The sequence below is a fragment of the Perna viridis genome, chromosome 9, assembly GCF_037379345.1.
Source record: "Perna viridis isolate PV_CMFRI_1.1 ecotype Kerala chromosome 9, ASM3737934v1, whole genome shotgun sequence".
NCBI lineage: Eukaryota > Metazoa > Mollusca > Bivalvia > Mytilida > Mytilidae > Perna > Perna viridis.
This window is the reverse complement of record NC_142453.1, coordinates 2,937,437-2,953,562: the sequence shown is the minus strand read 5'-3', so window position 1 is coordinate 2,953,562 and position 16,126 is coordinate 2,937,437.

Genomic DNA, 16,126 nt, shown 5'->3' with positions numbered 1-16,126 from the left:
GTCCTAGCTGCTAGTTCTTTATTTTTTAGACAATAACAGTATCAATTTGAAATAAAAACAATATTCGAGTGAGGCTTGAAATTGGGGTAAAACGCGAGGCAGTAGTTTTCATTCCGATTCGTACCGAATTCGTATATTGTTTTTATTTCTTGTCAATATACTTGTATTGTCTTTCTATTGCAAAACTATGTTATAAATCTAGTGTATTTTACACGATGTGTTAATTACATTTCTTTCTTACATATGATCCCCGACCGTGACCCTCCGATAAACAGGTACCTCACGCAAGGATAGGAAAGTATGCGAAGTCAAATTGTCATAACTGTTAGTAACCGTAAATCACATGTAAATATACAGTCAACACATTTTGGTTGTTCAAACAGAACGGTTGCAATATAAAATGTAATCCATATCAGTGAATAAAACAATCAATGAAAATATATGTTTTGCCTATGATATATAAACTTCCTGTGACAATTATGAACAGGGTAGAAAGCTCAACTAGCTAACAGGTCTAAAATAAGCATAAAATCTAGACGAATAATATTCTACCAATAACGTTCATATGTATAAAAAAATTGGAAAAATTATAAGATCATTTATTACTTGAGTAAAAGTGACACATGTATCTTAGAGATTGCTCTGAACACCTTAACATCTTGGCGAAACCCAATATTATAATATTCAATAATTATTACATTCGCTCGATGGTTATTGATATAATATATATATATATATATACGTTAGATAAAACGTATGATGAACTCATTGAAACTGGCTGTTCATAACCTTTGGTACCTGATTGGCAGAGGGTATTCCACCAAAGAAATACAAAACAAATATTGTTTCCTCGTGCACTATCAAACCAATCTAAGGCTGTTGATAAGATCGAAATATACAAAGCGTACACAGTTTCTACTGGTTTCTTTAGGCAGTATAATTACGCCATATTTAATAGTTATATTCGAATTTCGGAAATATGTTCATTAACTGTATTGTTGTATACATTATACATGTATACATACATGTATGTGTCTTATATAAATACATAGCATACGAGTTACATGTATATACTGTCAATGATACTCATATCATAATTGACAATTAAGCCTTTAAGTTATGTTCAAAATAAAAATTGCAGGACAACTGGTAATTGGAAGCCAGTGATTTAAAATCCATCGAGTATACACGTTTAATATCATTTTAATTTCCTCGGAAAGGTCAAATATTAGCAATTTGTTAAGTTATTTGCTTCGATAGCAATTATGCCAAACAATTTTCTTTCACCACAATTTATATTGACATTTATATTGGGGATTCCTATTATACAATTCAAACATTGTGATGGCTGTGGCGCGGGATCTGTTTAGGTTATATTGTCGTTGGAAAGACAACCTTGATGTTTTCTGTATATTCCACTGAACAGAGCAAAATTTTCGTACACATGTAACAGCAAAAAGATATTTCATATTTAATATTTACAGGGGTAACATCAGAAGAGCCAGCTCCACGACAGTTCTAAAAGTGTCGTAGAACAGTTCTGGAGCCAACTCTTTTGACAGTTCTGCTAACAGGACCGGCTCTTCTAGAACAATTCTGCTATTAGAGCCAGCTCTTCTGACAGTTCTTGCCGAGCCGACTCTACGGGAAAGTACTAGTTGTAAAGCCAGCTTAATTAGAACAGTTCTCCTAGTAGAGCTGGCTCTACTGGAACTGTCAGAAAAATGGGCTCCGCTATGACAGTTTTGTTAGAGGTTAGAACTGATCTCACCTGCAGTTCGTTTGCTTATTTTGGCGGACTTGTTCTACTGCAACGAAAATAAAAAGAACCAGTGTTCAAATATCATCATTATTAGTATATTATATGTTATATTAATTGTCATTTTTTTATGTTTGTTTTTTCTGTAGATCAGGTCGATTTTCGTATTTTGTTAATAGTTTCACTTCATTTACTTTAATGTTTTTACAGCTTGCTCTATAGTACGAAAAAATTAATAGTTAAGTTGCTCAAACATGTCAAGTAATGTTAAGACGAAAGGGGAAACCCATGATACGGTGACAAATGTGCACTTTATAGCTGCATTTCATTTCCATCGAAAGGAACCACGAAAATCGATTATACCTTACGTTGCTAGTTATGACGTTGTGTACGTTGTTGGTGTCACATTCGACTGATCCGGGCTGGTTACGACAACCGAAATATTACTATTAGAATGTGGAGTTATCAAAGGCAATATAGATATTAAAATGTTCGAAAATGGTTGTTGTTTTAGGATTATAATCATAAATCTTTGAAAGATGCCATTAATTGTGGAGGGAAAGCACTATTCGATCACAAGAACGTCTATTTTCATATGTGGACGGGTAACATTAAGAAATGCTTGCTTCCCATTTCACCAATATTTCTTGTTGTTTCTTGGCTTATTTTGATAAAACAAACTTTTTTTGGGGGGAAGACCATTTTGTGATGCAGACGATGTCAGATCAAAGCGAATTACAAAATCACAAATATCTCCCATTTGACGTAAACATTGTAAAAATAGAAAGAAATCGATTTAAAAACAAAATAAAAACAAAAAAAGACATTTTTTTTTAAGTTATGAGTACAGCTTTTTTTAAATCGGGACTTTTATTAACTATATTGACATTTATTACATAACCCCAATGAAAATATATATAAAATGTTCAATCAGTCTTTTTGTTAAAAGCCTTCTTGTTCGTATTTCAATTATGTCACAAATCTTAATTTTTTCGAGTTTGGCCATTGCCTACTTTCTTGCTTACGGTGTTAAATATAACAACGAATAGTATTTTTTACCAAAGTATATTCACGCTTAAAGGGCTGTGTATTCAGAATATCATGTTTATTTTAAAAAAATAATGAGTTTTATTGTCTAATAGTAGATCAATACGCATGTATGTTGTGATGTCACGTTTTCATTTTCCTGACGTTTTCTACACGTTGCGTGCTACCCAGTCTTTATCAAAAGCTTTTTTCTTTAACTTTGAGTGAACTAATAACTATGAAATTTTGAGTTTTACATGTATGCTGCATATAGTATATTCTAAAAATAATGGAACTTGGTTGAACATTTATCTTAGCGCAGCATTTTGTCTGTGTCCAACCAAAATGTCACAACATCTAAAATTTGTAATTTATATATATATGTAAGACCGTGTCTAACAAAAATGTCACAAAGCGCATTTTTGATGTTTCCAAAGTAACGTTCTGGTTTGCGACGTAAAAACTCTTTTAACGTCAATACCAGATCAAATTAATACAAATGTGGATGAAATGAATTTCAAAAAATACGATTTTAGCCAATCTGATAAAATAATGAAAGAAATGTTGAAAAGAAAACAGGAAAAAGAAAGCCCCCCACCCCCTTGCGCACACTCCTGTCTGTTCATATGCAGTGATGTCCTGATGAAATCGGGACCAATGTGTCTGCATCATAGTATTTTGAAACACGTAAATACATATTACTCAAGTCGTGTTCAATGTTCTCATATGAAATAAATCACGGAAACTCCATTCCATCTCTGGCCATTTATGTCGTATTGTTTTATTTAGAGCGATAGCTAGAGGTAAAAAACGACAGAAACGGTCAGTCCGCGAAATAAAATTTCCGTGATTTATTTCGATTCTAATAGGAATCTATGACGTTGGTCATATGTTCATTACAATTTGTTAACACTGCTGTAGTCAAAGAGTCTTAGAGCACGTCATATTAGAATAAGGCCTTTAGTTTGTTCATTAGTCCTCTCTAAAGATAAATACAAAATACAAGATTTAGTTATCTCCCTGTGACTTCGTATATATTTACAGTATTAATAATCGTTACACGGAAAACCCATGCTGACTTAAAGCATTAATTACATATTTAGTTTGTCGGAATGTATATTATTAACCTTTGTAGTGTTTATATTTTGAATATCCGAAGATTGTCTCTTGCCTAGCTTGTCTGCTAAATCTGTCCTATTCGTTGGCGCCCTTTACTATAAGTTCTGATACCACCGACTTCATCACGTGATTGCTTCTGTTTTTTTTTTTTCAAAGCCAAAACCAGATCTAGAAAGCCAATATGTTCATAGTTAGTTCTTACATGTATCTGTTCCGCATACTCAAAAAAAATATTCAATAAAGATTTAAAAGTCAGTCCAATGTACTTACATTAGACTTGCTACAAGTCCCTCTTTATTATTAATATATGACACAAAAAATCTATGTAATTAATTTCTCTGATAACACCACTACTGATTTCTGTGATAATTAGTAGAATTGCTGTCAGAGGGATACATGCAATCAATAAACTTTTTCATATATTCTTTAATATGAAGTGAGCGACTTGTAGCAATCCTGTAATAATTAATAATAATTAGTAGATTTGCTACAGTTTCAGCGGGATACATGCAATCAATAGACTTTTTCATATATTCTTCAATATAAAGAGAGGGACTTGTAGCAAGGCTATACCTACATACATGCATGGCTACTACAAGTAGAGTTCAAGATATCTCTAACTCACAACGATATACATGTAGATGTATTTGCAATTTCCCACATCCGATTATACCATATACTTGATGAATCAATCACGATGTGTCGTAAATAAGCAGTATTTCCTTAAACATTGCAATACCTAGAAATACCTTTATACGTGGACTTGCTGACAGACCTGATAGGGTCCGCTTTGATCATTTCCTGTGTTATTCTCTATAACCAATCTATATTTTACGTGTTTTAGCGCGAGAGAGAGAGTAAAAAAACAATTTTAACCATGAAAGTATATCTAAAGTAAGGCGGTAATATGGACACATTTAGAACTAAATGTGTCAATATGTATTCAAATATAACAGACGCTATGTGACATACATTGCACATACCGCGGCATCAACGGGTGTTTAGGTACCAGTTCGATTTCTTTATCATGACAGTACTACAATAGTTAATTGATATTGTAATAAATGCATGGCGGCAGCTCGTGTGGGGACATATTTATTATACCTCCATTATGACACAATTGCGCTTCTTAAATGATAAAATCAGAACCGCCTTCAGTGTGGTCACATATAAATTACAGTCATGCTTATATATGCAGTTAGTAGGCTGTAGCTTACACTGTCGATCCAAACTTGAAGATGGCTTCCAAGACACACTATTCAAAGACTAAGAATTGAATTAACAATTTTTATGTAGTGCAACTTATATATAAGAACATGTAAAAAAAACCATGTACACAAATACCATCTGTTTCCCTGGCAAGGTCACCCTATATAGTCTTGACTAATCTGAGTGTTTAATTTGCTTGAATTGCAAAAGGCGAAATCGCCATTCCGTGTCGCCTGTCGGAAAATATTTCAACCCTTAGTTCTACATAGTTATGCTTGTGCATGATATGATACACATATGTATATATATATGCCATATGCAGGGCCGAATCCAGACACATTGAAAAAGGGTTGTCAGCCGATGTTTCTCAGAAAAAGAGGGCTGCGATAGGACATTATTTGCTCTTTTTTGTAAATTTTCCACATGAAAATGACAATTTTCCTATTAAAAGAGGGGGTGCCCACCTCTGCATCCCTCTGGATTCGCCATTGCCTCAGTAGCAATTAGCTCCAACACTATGAAATTGTCATTAATTAAACTTTAATTCAAACATTAGTACTATAAGTAATGCAATGCGATGTCTATTCTTCAAATAGACTAATGAAATATTAACTTTATGCAAACGTCGATGGAATAATGGAAAGTTAAATCGTCATAGGACGTGGAATTTTATTCTTCATTTCTTAGAATTCGTTACTACATGTACAAGTGTAAATGCAAGCCTTTCATTCATAGTTTTACTGTGACCTGTACGAACAGTAGAGCAGTATTATATAAGAAACGTATGGCTATGAATGTGATAGAGCAGTTTGTTACCTTGAAAAAATCTGTGTCCCACGAGGCGTAGCCGGGGATGACAATGTATTTACAAGGGGTAACAAACTCTATATCACTCTCTAAGCTATCTGTTATTTTATTATACCGAATGTTTAATTTTCATTCTTTTTCGAAGGAAGCAATAACAATCAGTTACATGACTGTATGTATGTTTGTTTTTTGTTTTGTTTTGTTTTTCTTGTCTTTATTATTTTCATTAAAATTTCCTATTTCTTTCAAGTTTGCATAAATTTGGAACTGTTAACGTCAATAGTAGGACACACCCCTTTTTGTGACTTTTATTCAATGTATCGGCGTTGGGCCTTTTTCCTGCTCACAAATATAAATGTCAATGAAATGTTTTTTGTTTGTTTGTTTACTTTTGTTTTATGTTTTATGTTTTTTTGTTTTTGTTTTTGTTTTTGGTTTTGTTTTTTTCTGATTTAAGTTTTCTTGACACCTGGCAGATATGCTGAAAGGGTGTAAAACTGTATATAATTCTCCCCTTTTTTGCATAAAGTAAATCTGACTGAAGATGTGGTTTTTGGAGCATTCGTTATGAAAAAAAAAGCGAAATTCGGAAATTTCCTCCAATTAAAAATAAATGACCAGTCTTGTTTCGACGAATAAAATATATATGAAAACAAGTTAGACGAACGATAATTTAAAATCATTTGTATGGGAAGAGTGGATTCGCGTATAGCGTATATTATTATATTTTTTTTGTGAACATACCTCAAAAATATTTTAAAAATAAAAAAAAAAAAACAAAAACAAAGACAAAAACAAAAACAAAACAAAAACAAAGAGAAAAAGAAATAACTGAATTAGTACAGTTTACATACAAACTGTTATAGGATTAAACCGCTATTTTCGGTCGTTCTTACATTTATGAACGGATCTCGGAGCTCCCAGACTCGATGAACGGCCGAATTTGGGAGCGGAAAGATCCGGTCATACATGCTTGAACGACCGAAAATAGCTGTTTAATCCTTATAATTCTTCCCGACATTTGGGATTTTTTTTTAAATGTGTTGAACCGGTAAATGTATTTATACAATTAGTTTTGGGACAATTTAATTTTGGGGCGAATTTACTTGTAGTTAGATTTTAAGCATGTGTAGGTTTTTTTTTCTCCGAGCTGAAAATTACTCTCTGTAAACAAACTGTACCGGTACAAATGTGGATGTAATAAACTTTTCTTACGGCCATATTATTCCGTTTAGGTCGTTGCCACACTCTTTGGAGCTACACGACCGCCATATTGGTTTCAAATTGACTGTCATTCATGAATGTATGAACGATCTGGCGAAGTTCATGCAAGTCTGGCAAAGACGTTCTCGACCAATCAAGAACGGCTATTAGTATGAAGAATTATACAGTGATATACATACAAATATATTTTGTATATTCACCCCTCTTCATAAGAATAATTAGGAGACAGGAAACCACACGATATATGAGAACAGTGTGGATTTACATATATTAAAAAGTGGGTTCCAGAGAGGTTACATGATAATATTTGCTCACTCTTGACAAAACACTGCGTGGAATTTTTTATCACACTTTTGATCCACCACTAGTTTAAGAAATCAAACCAAAATTATGTGGTAATCGGAAAAAAAATTGGGGGTGGTCCAGAAGATATCAAATAGATATCACTACAACAAACTATCAAATAAATCAAAGTACTCCTGAACTGAATCAAATTACATCGATTGTTTGATTGCAAAAATAGGTTTAAGATAGAAGGAAAGAATCGGGATCATTCAAACGTATTTAAACACAAGCTTGATGTTGTAAATTGTCAACATTAAACTCATTTATTTAAATTCACCATTCCGATTACAAATGACGATCAATTTTTCTTTAAAGTAGCCCAATAAAATTTAATTGGCACCGTAGCAGTGCGCCAGTTTGTGTGATATTCAGGTTCGTTGTCAGTGTACATGCAACACCTAGATGAATATACACATAACTCACTGACATCTTGCATAGTTGAACTACAAACTACTAGTTTGCCTGTTTTGTTAGTTTTTCAAGTCAAAATTCAATTTAACGAACTCCAGATGCCCTTTTTAACCTGTATATGTACTTCTCATAATACAACTTGTTATCAGTTGATGAGCTGTAACTTAAGTGCTACAAATAACACCATACCGTAGACTCACACCATTTCTTAGAAAACTGCATGATCAAAATTACTACACGTATGTCCATTTATAAGCCCTGTGTCAAAAAACAAATCAGAGACCCAACGTGAAAAAATGACATGAAAAGCTGTTATTATGATGCATTTCCAATAAGACTGCTATGAGTAGCTATACGTCCCCTGCCTCTGCAAAAGAAAATGGACATGCAAAAGTTCAACAACTCCAGTAAAATTGGTGGAAATTAAATGGCAGCGCAATGATCAATTATATATGTTGGTAAACAATACTACAAAGGTGTGACGGACGGACGCACAAACGCACACACGCACGGACACCGGTCTGAATATAATTTTTTTTCTTTAAAAAAGAAGCATGCTTGATTTTGTAAAAGAACAATTCCAAATCATCTGTCAAACATACAGAAGAAGTTTTCAAAATGCTCGAATATTTTATCGACAACAAATTCTTGTTGAGTATGGTGGACGCGTTTTTCAACAAACGATCGGCATTGCAATGGCAACAAATTGTGCTTCTTTACTTGCTGACCTATTCCTTCACTCTTACGAGGCTGATTTTATCGTTTATTTGATCCAAAAGAAGGAACATCGTTTCGCTAGATCCTTTAATCTCAGTTTCCTCTATATAAATGACGTATTAGTATTAGATATTCCTAGTTTCGGAGATTTTATACATCGCTTCAACCCAAAGAAATTGAGATGAAAGATACAACAGGCACTGTGAAGTCAGCCTCATATCTTGACCTGTACTAAGAGATCGTTGGTATAGGAAAACTACAGACAAAACTGTATGAAAAACTCGATGACTATCCATTCCGTATTGTCAACTTCCATTTCATCTACAGCAACGTCCCTTCAGCACCTGCGTAAGGAATTTTCATATCGCAACATATACGTCATGCCAGAGCTTGCCGTAACTAAGCAAGCAGACTTTTTGTATCGCGCTAGAGCCCTGTGCAGGTCCGAATGTCAAACAATAGGCCTGCAGCAGCGCTAAGCTTGTCGTAAAAGGCGACTAAATAGTGCTCAGAACCCTAGCTGGGGGGCTAGGGCGCTTTGCCCACAGAGCAACTGGGTTGTGTGTCCCAGGTGGTGGAATGGGGTATCCCTGGCGTGTTACATGCTGGGGTTGTCAGGCTATAATACGGAAAACCTGACCGCAAACCATAGTGGTGCAACGTGTTGGAAAAGATGCCACGTTCGTCGTTCGTTAAAGAACCCTACTGTGATATTCTCCCGGAGCAGGTACCATAAAGCTCTGCCACAGAAGGCTAAATTGCCCGACCCTACCCACCTCTCTCTATTTTCGGTGGCAATCAAAATTTGTCGACTCCATTTTCCTTGTGTCCCATCCCATATTTCATTTCATCACCATTTCATGTTCATTTTATCATCCACTTCATGTTCATCGCCTGAATATAGCTGAAATATTGCTGCTCGGGCGTTAAACCCCAACAATCAATCAATCATTATGTATCGCGCTAGACTTCTTTCAATTAGGCTTCTAGAACAGATTTACAATTTATGTTGCTACAGGATTGAAGATAGAGGTTTTATGGTCGTCATCATGAACTCGTGGATCGTTTCGAAGTATACATTTGCACATCTGCACCCTGAAAACCGAATTGTTCAATGTACCATAATTTTCATTTCCTATTTCTTCTGCCCTGGACTATTTTTCATGCGCAACTCGGTGAGTGTTTCTACAAATAAAGCAGAAGACGCTTAGCCCACCGATGCACCTGGTCAATGCTCCCAGTTTTTTGGTGGAATCTGAGTTGATAATTTACTTTTGTTTCTTTGTATGTATCATTCTGTTTATTTGATGTCCTTTGTTGCGTGTGTCTGTTTTCCCTGTCTAGTCTTTGTCCCTGGATTACATTCTTTTTTTACATTCAAGATTTCTGCTAGAATCTTGGCTCATTTAATTACTCTTTCAAAGGGAAACATTATAGTTAATAGAAAAGATGTTCTGGATGTGCTAAAAGTCTTGAAATTGGGTAAGGCGTCAGGACATGATTGTATTAGTCACCATATGCTCAAGTACACCGCTGATAGTATATCGGTCCCGTTACATATACTCTTTAATTAAATAAATCATTATCGACAGGGGTGTTTCCGGAGTTTTAGAAGCTTGCCTCAATTATGCCTGGCTTTAAAAAGGGGGAAAAGTTTCTGCCGTCTAATCATCGACCGATTGCGTTATTAAGCTGCGTCGGAAAGGTTTTTGAGAGAGTAGTATATAAGTACCTTTACAACTATCTAACGTCAATCTCATTGTTATGTAAATTTCAGTCAGGTTTCAAGGCTGGGCACAGCACAGTCCATCAACTGACTGAGATTTATCATAAGAAATGTCAAGCTCTAAACAAGAGATATAATACTTGTGTAGTGTTCTGTGACATTTCGAAGGCATTTGATAAGGTATGGCATAAGGGGTTAATTACAAAGCTTAGATCATATGGAAGTAACCATAATGTATTTTTTATGGCTTCAAAGCTATTTATATAAAAGACGACAGAAAGTCTTTGTTAACCATTCTATGTCATCTGAGTCTTTTATCAACGCGGGAGTTCCGCAAGGTTCTGTTCCTGGACCCTTACTATTTTTATCTTTATAAATGATACATCTGATGATGTGAATAATTTTACTAGATTATTTGCTGACGATACCTCACTAAGCTGTGCGTCACAGAATCATTTAACCATCATTTAGAGCATATACCATTAACTTTGACCTTGATGAACTACAAAAATGGTCTGGAGACTGCAGGTAGACTTCAACTCTGCCAAAATCAAGGCTGTATATTTTACAAACGAGGAAATACAACAACCAATCAATATCAAATTTAATGATCAAGAGTAGAGGTGGTTGGTACTCACAGACATATAGGAGTAGTATTGGTCAACCCATATTGATTATATATGTCTGAATGTAACAAGACAGTTAGGTGTTCTGCGAAGGCTCAAGTTCCCTCTGAACAGATCAAAATTGAATAAGCTATATTATACTTATATTTTACCATTACTGGAATATTCTTGTGAACTGTGGGATGGGTGTTCTGCAGAATGAACAAATAAATTAGATAAAATACAAAATGAAGCTGCCTGAATAGTAACCGGTCTTCCAAGATATGACAGTATTGAATCTTTATATTTTGAAACTGGTTGGGAGACATTAGCAGATCGTCGACGAAGACGTAAACTGTGTTTATTCCACAGAGTACACAATAGTAAGGTACCAGAATACCTAAAAGACTGTTTAACACCTATTGTAGGCACATCTAACCAATAAAATTTGAGAAATGAGGCCAACTATGTTTATCCTCAAACACGTATTGAAACTTTTTCGAAGTCATTCTTCCATCTGCTATACGATTGTGGAATAGCTTAAACCTACGATTGAGACAGATGCCAATCTTATATAATTTCAAAGAAATCAGAGCCTCGTGTTCAAACCACATTCATATTATTATAAAGGAATTCGAAAGCTTAATATTTTGCATACAAGACTACGTCACATGAGTAGCACACTCAAATCTGATCTGTTCAGAGTGGGTTTGGTGCCTGACCAGAAATGCAACTGTGGCTGAACTACTGAGGATAGTATTCATTTCTTTCTAGAATGTCCTTTGTATGTAGAACAACGCAGATTATACTAAGACAATCTTTCGGATATTGGTGAAGATCGAATAACAATGATTTTATTTGATAGCGCAATACTTGATAAGACAAGTAATGATGACAACTTTAAAACATTACAACATTTTATTCAGCACTCAGATCGATTCTGTTTTGACTGACCAAAATACCTTTGTCATTGTTCTTATTTTTTATTACTTATTAACGTTTTACACCAATTATGACTTTTTTTTCCTTTTTGTGATTTGGATCTACTGTTGTAAAAAACTTAAATTATCAATTTATATACACTACGCTTGTCGTTATTTGTTCAATAATGTATTGTGTGTTATAGTCCATGTATGGAGAAGACCATGTGACTTGGAATAACTCGTGTCTGATCTAAATTTGTTAATTTGCAAATTGAATATGTTTAAACTAAACTATGGAGAAACAACTCCATTCACTACGTTCCCTTAACCTAAATACTGATTTAAAAAAAAGAAACAATGCTGGTGTACATCCACATATGTACTTCCTTCATTATATGTTAATGTGACTTTTTAATATAATGACAAATGATTGATGGTCTGTAGACAAAACAACAACTTGGACTCATGACAGACTAAAAAAAAAACTTACAAACACACATATGACAGCTCGAACTATACAAACACCATTGGTTGAACTATTAACACCGTCATACTGAATATTCGGTGGACATTTTGATATGAAAGAGGGTAAAATCAATGACAAAACACTTTTATTTGATAGCGCAATACTTGATAAGACAAGTAATGATGACAACTTCAAAACAATACAAATTTTATTCAGCACTCAGATCGATTCTGTTTAGACTGATCAAAATACCTTTAGCGTTTTTCTTATTTGATATGAAAGAGGGTAAAATCAATGACAAAACACTTTCGAGAACATATAGATGGACAACGAAAAGGGCGGACATAAAATCGAGAAGCAAGAACGCAAACGTGATCTGAAAAAGCTGAGAAGTTGGTAGAAAGCTCATCGAAACATTTATCATAGCGAAATTAAATGCCTGTAAAGCGTCGTGTCCAAGTTTTCCTATCCTCTTTCGTCTTTCTCGGATTTGACATTTCATTCGCAACTCGACGGGTGTTTCAAGAAACGCAGAGGATGCTACATATAACCCTACTAGTTCACCTGGTTCATACTTAAAGTGTTTGGTAAAACCCGAGGTGTTCATTTAATATGTTTTGTTTGTACGTGTTATTTTGGTCATTTCATGTTATTTGTTGTATGCTTCCTTTTTCTTGAATAGTGTGATCTTCTCATTTGTAACCTTGACCTGAAATCTCCTCGTCCCCATGTCATATTGTTGGAACAGTTACCTATCGATAATTCGCTGTTCTTAATAGAGAAAAATCATTTTCACATGGAATTAAAATGCATTGGTTTTCTGTTTGTTATTACTTTTTATCAACTACATATTTGTATCTTTATTTGCCATAATAGCTATGTTTATAGAGTATTTTATCAAATCCAAAAACAATATTCACCGAAAAGACTTTATACTCTTAACAATGCTTTTGTATTTAACTTTGCTTTGTAATTTGCATATCAAACAGCTAAATTTTAAGGAAACGATATTTATTTGTGTAAAAGAATTTATAAAGGAAAATTAAGGGTGCCTATTATTAGACAATATTTTTTTTGAGGACTTCTGTCTAGTTTTTAACCCAAAGCCCTACCAGACAAAAAGCATGCTTTTTAGCCAAAACGTAAAACTGTTAAATGAAAACGTCATGCGCATGGGCAGTTGCAATATTACCACATGGAAATTGATAGTTGACAATGAAAAAATCAACGTCGTCACATTTGTCGTATAGTTTTGTTTTTTATGTCCTTCAAGCCAGAAATATCCATTTTCAGCCAATATCCGACTTCAACATATAGTATGGATTGATGTTCGTAAAACGTGCATTATTGTTATGCTTTCTCGGCACTATAAAATTTGAACTACATGTAATTCGTATTCAATTAAAAAAGAAAAATGATTGTCTCGCCGTTTTTGTATTATACACTTATACAGCAGAGTATTCAAACGTACGGGACAGAAGTGGCCTGAATGTGTAAAAGGAGCGAGATTGTTCTCCAGTTTCTAATAAAGAACAGTACAACAGATAGTTTTGAAAAAAATACCTTACAAAAGTTTATAAGAGAAAAACAAAAATGTCTTCCTAAATTTACATTTTATTTTGTTCCATCATGTTTTTTACCATCGAAACAATCAAAAACTTAACATAAACCATAAAAAAACATAAAGCACTGACCTTGACCTTGAATGTCTAATCCAAGATCAATGAATATTGTGTGCGTGAGATATGTAATTTAAAATACGGCTACATGAAATGCTTTTTTAAATGGACACAACGATAACTATTTTTTTTTAAATTTTTGTTTTGTTTTGTTTTTTTTATTTTTTGGTTTTGTTTTGATTTGGTTTTGTTTTAGTTGGTTGCTCTGTTTTGCTATACTAACATTAAAACAATACATAATTTTGTGCATGGTATCATCGACATGAAAATTAGAGAAAATCAGTGGAATGCCTATTTGGTAAAACAACCATTAGGCTTGGTTTGCTATCTGGCCCTCCATTGCACGCTTTATATTCTTTCCTCATTTTAACTTTGAGGGAACATAAACATTTCGGCAAAAATGGCGTGCAGAAATCTAAGCATACATTAACAATTAACGCACGCCAGGTAAAGTTTTGATTTTAAGATAAGACCTAGGGTAAGGGACACAACTCTTACAAATAGAACGTTTGTATTCATCATTTCACATCAATCTCATGTACGAATCAGAGTAACTTGGATTGATTTTATTCTGTTTCAAAAGCTTGATAGACTTTTGTTAAATTGGATATGATAAAAACATATCATTGATTTCAAGAGTTATGTCTCTTACCATAGGTAAAATTCCTTATATAAAGTACACAGAATACCAGTTTTATTGTTTTTGCAAAAACTTGAATTGCTAAATTTAATTTGTTGGACTCTGTAAACTACCCATCAATAAAATGTATATATTTCATGATGAATATCTTCGCAAAATAATTTCATTTGTTTTATCTGAGTGCAACAACCATGTACTAATACAATTTCATAAATGGAATTAAAGTGAGACCTAGAGACTATTTGCTTTTCAAATCCCTACTTTCGTTTTATAACCATCATCCATTTCAATCAAACTCTTGACTGAGGGCTAATATTTTACACAATCTATATTAGTCAAGAGCGAGGTATCAAAAGACTGATTTTGAGGCCTGAACTATTTCTGAAATAGAAATAGAAGTCCATTCTGTGGGTTTATTACATACGCAAAGATCACAGCCTGTTTGACATAATTGCTGCTGCTTAAATTTAAGTCTCTCTAAGAATCACGTAAAATTGGTAACATCAGAACCATACATGCCAAAAACCCACCGATCGAGCAATACTATTTCATGTCTGGTCTTTGTCCCTGGACTATATTATTTTGATTACCGCTGTTACCTTGGTTCCCTTGATTACTCTTTCACTAATGAATGATTTTGCTATTTGCAACCCTTACAAATCATTGGAACGTTTGTATTCAGCATTTAAAATCAATGCAATGTAAGCATCAAAGTAACTTAGATTTATTTGATTCTGTGTCAAATGAAAGCTTGATGGGCTTTTGTGAAATTGAATATGATACAAACATATCACAGACTTCATGAGTTACGTAGTTTATTCTAGGTCTACCTCCTTAAAGGAATGAAGACCTACTTTGTAAATTGTGTATGACTTTATTGATGCTAAGTTAGTAGCGTTTGAGTTCTTTAATAAAATTACCAACGCAGTGATTATGATTTTTTTAAGTAATGAATATCGTTTGTTGATATTCATGGAAAAATTTTCACGACTGTTTTGAAAGTCTTTCTGGATCATCGGTACATTATCTTTGGAAATTAGCGTTTATTCGTTTTTAAGCGAACACAAATTCATTAGCATCTTCAACATTTAAGATTGGCAAAACAGACCAGAGCATCGTTTTACAGAAATTATGCAAGACTTACATGCAAGTAGGTCCTATTGGTTTGTTAATGATTTACGTGTATGAAGTATGAGTGCTTTGTGAAACGATGTCTAGTTTAATAACGCCATTGGTCAGAAAAATGTGTTGAACTGAACACTGAATTATTACATTTTGCGCTAAAACAAACACGACCAAGATAACTGGCCATTTGTACAACACAATTCTATTCGCTTGTAGATCACCTCTCTTTCCGTGGTGATAAAGTTTTATGGATGGTCAAAATGAAGAAATGGAAAAGAACAGCAATTTAATGCACGAGCATTCGGTGAAAATATATTGATATTTGTGAAATGCACTTTTTGTCAC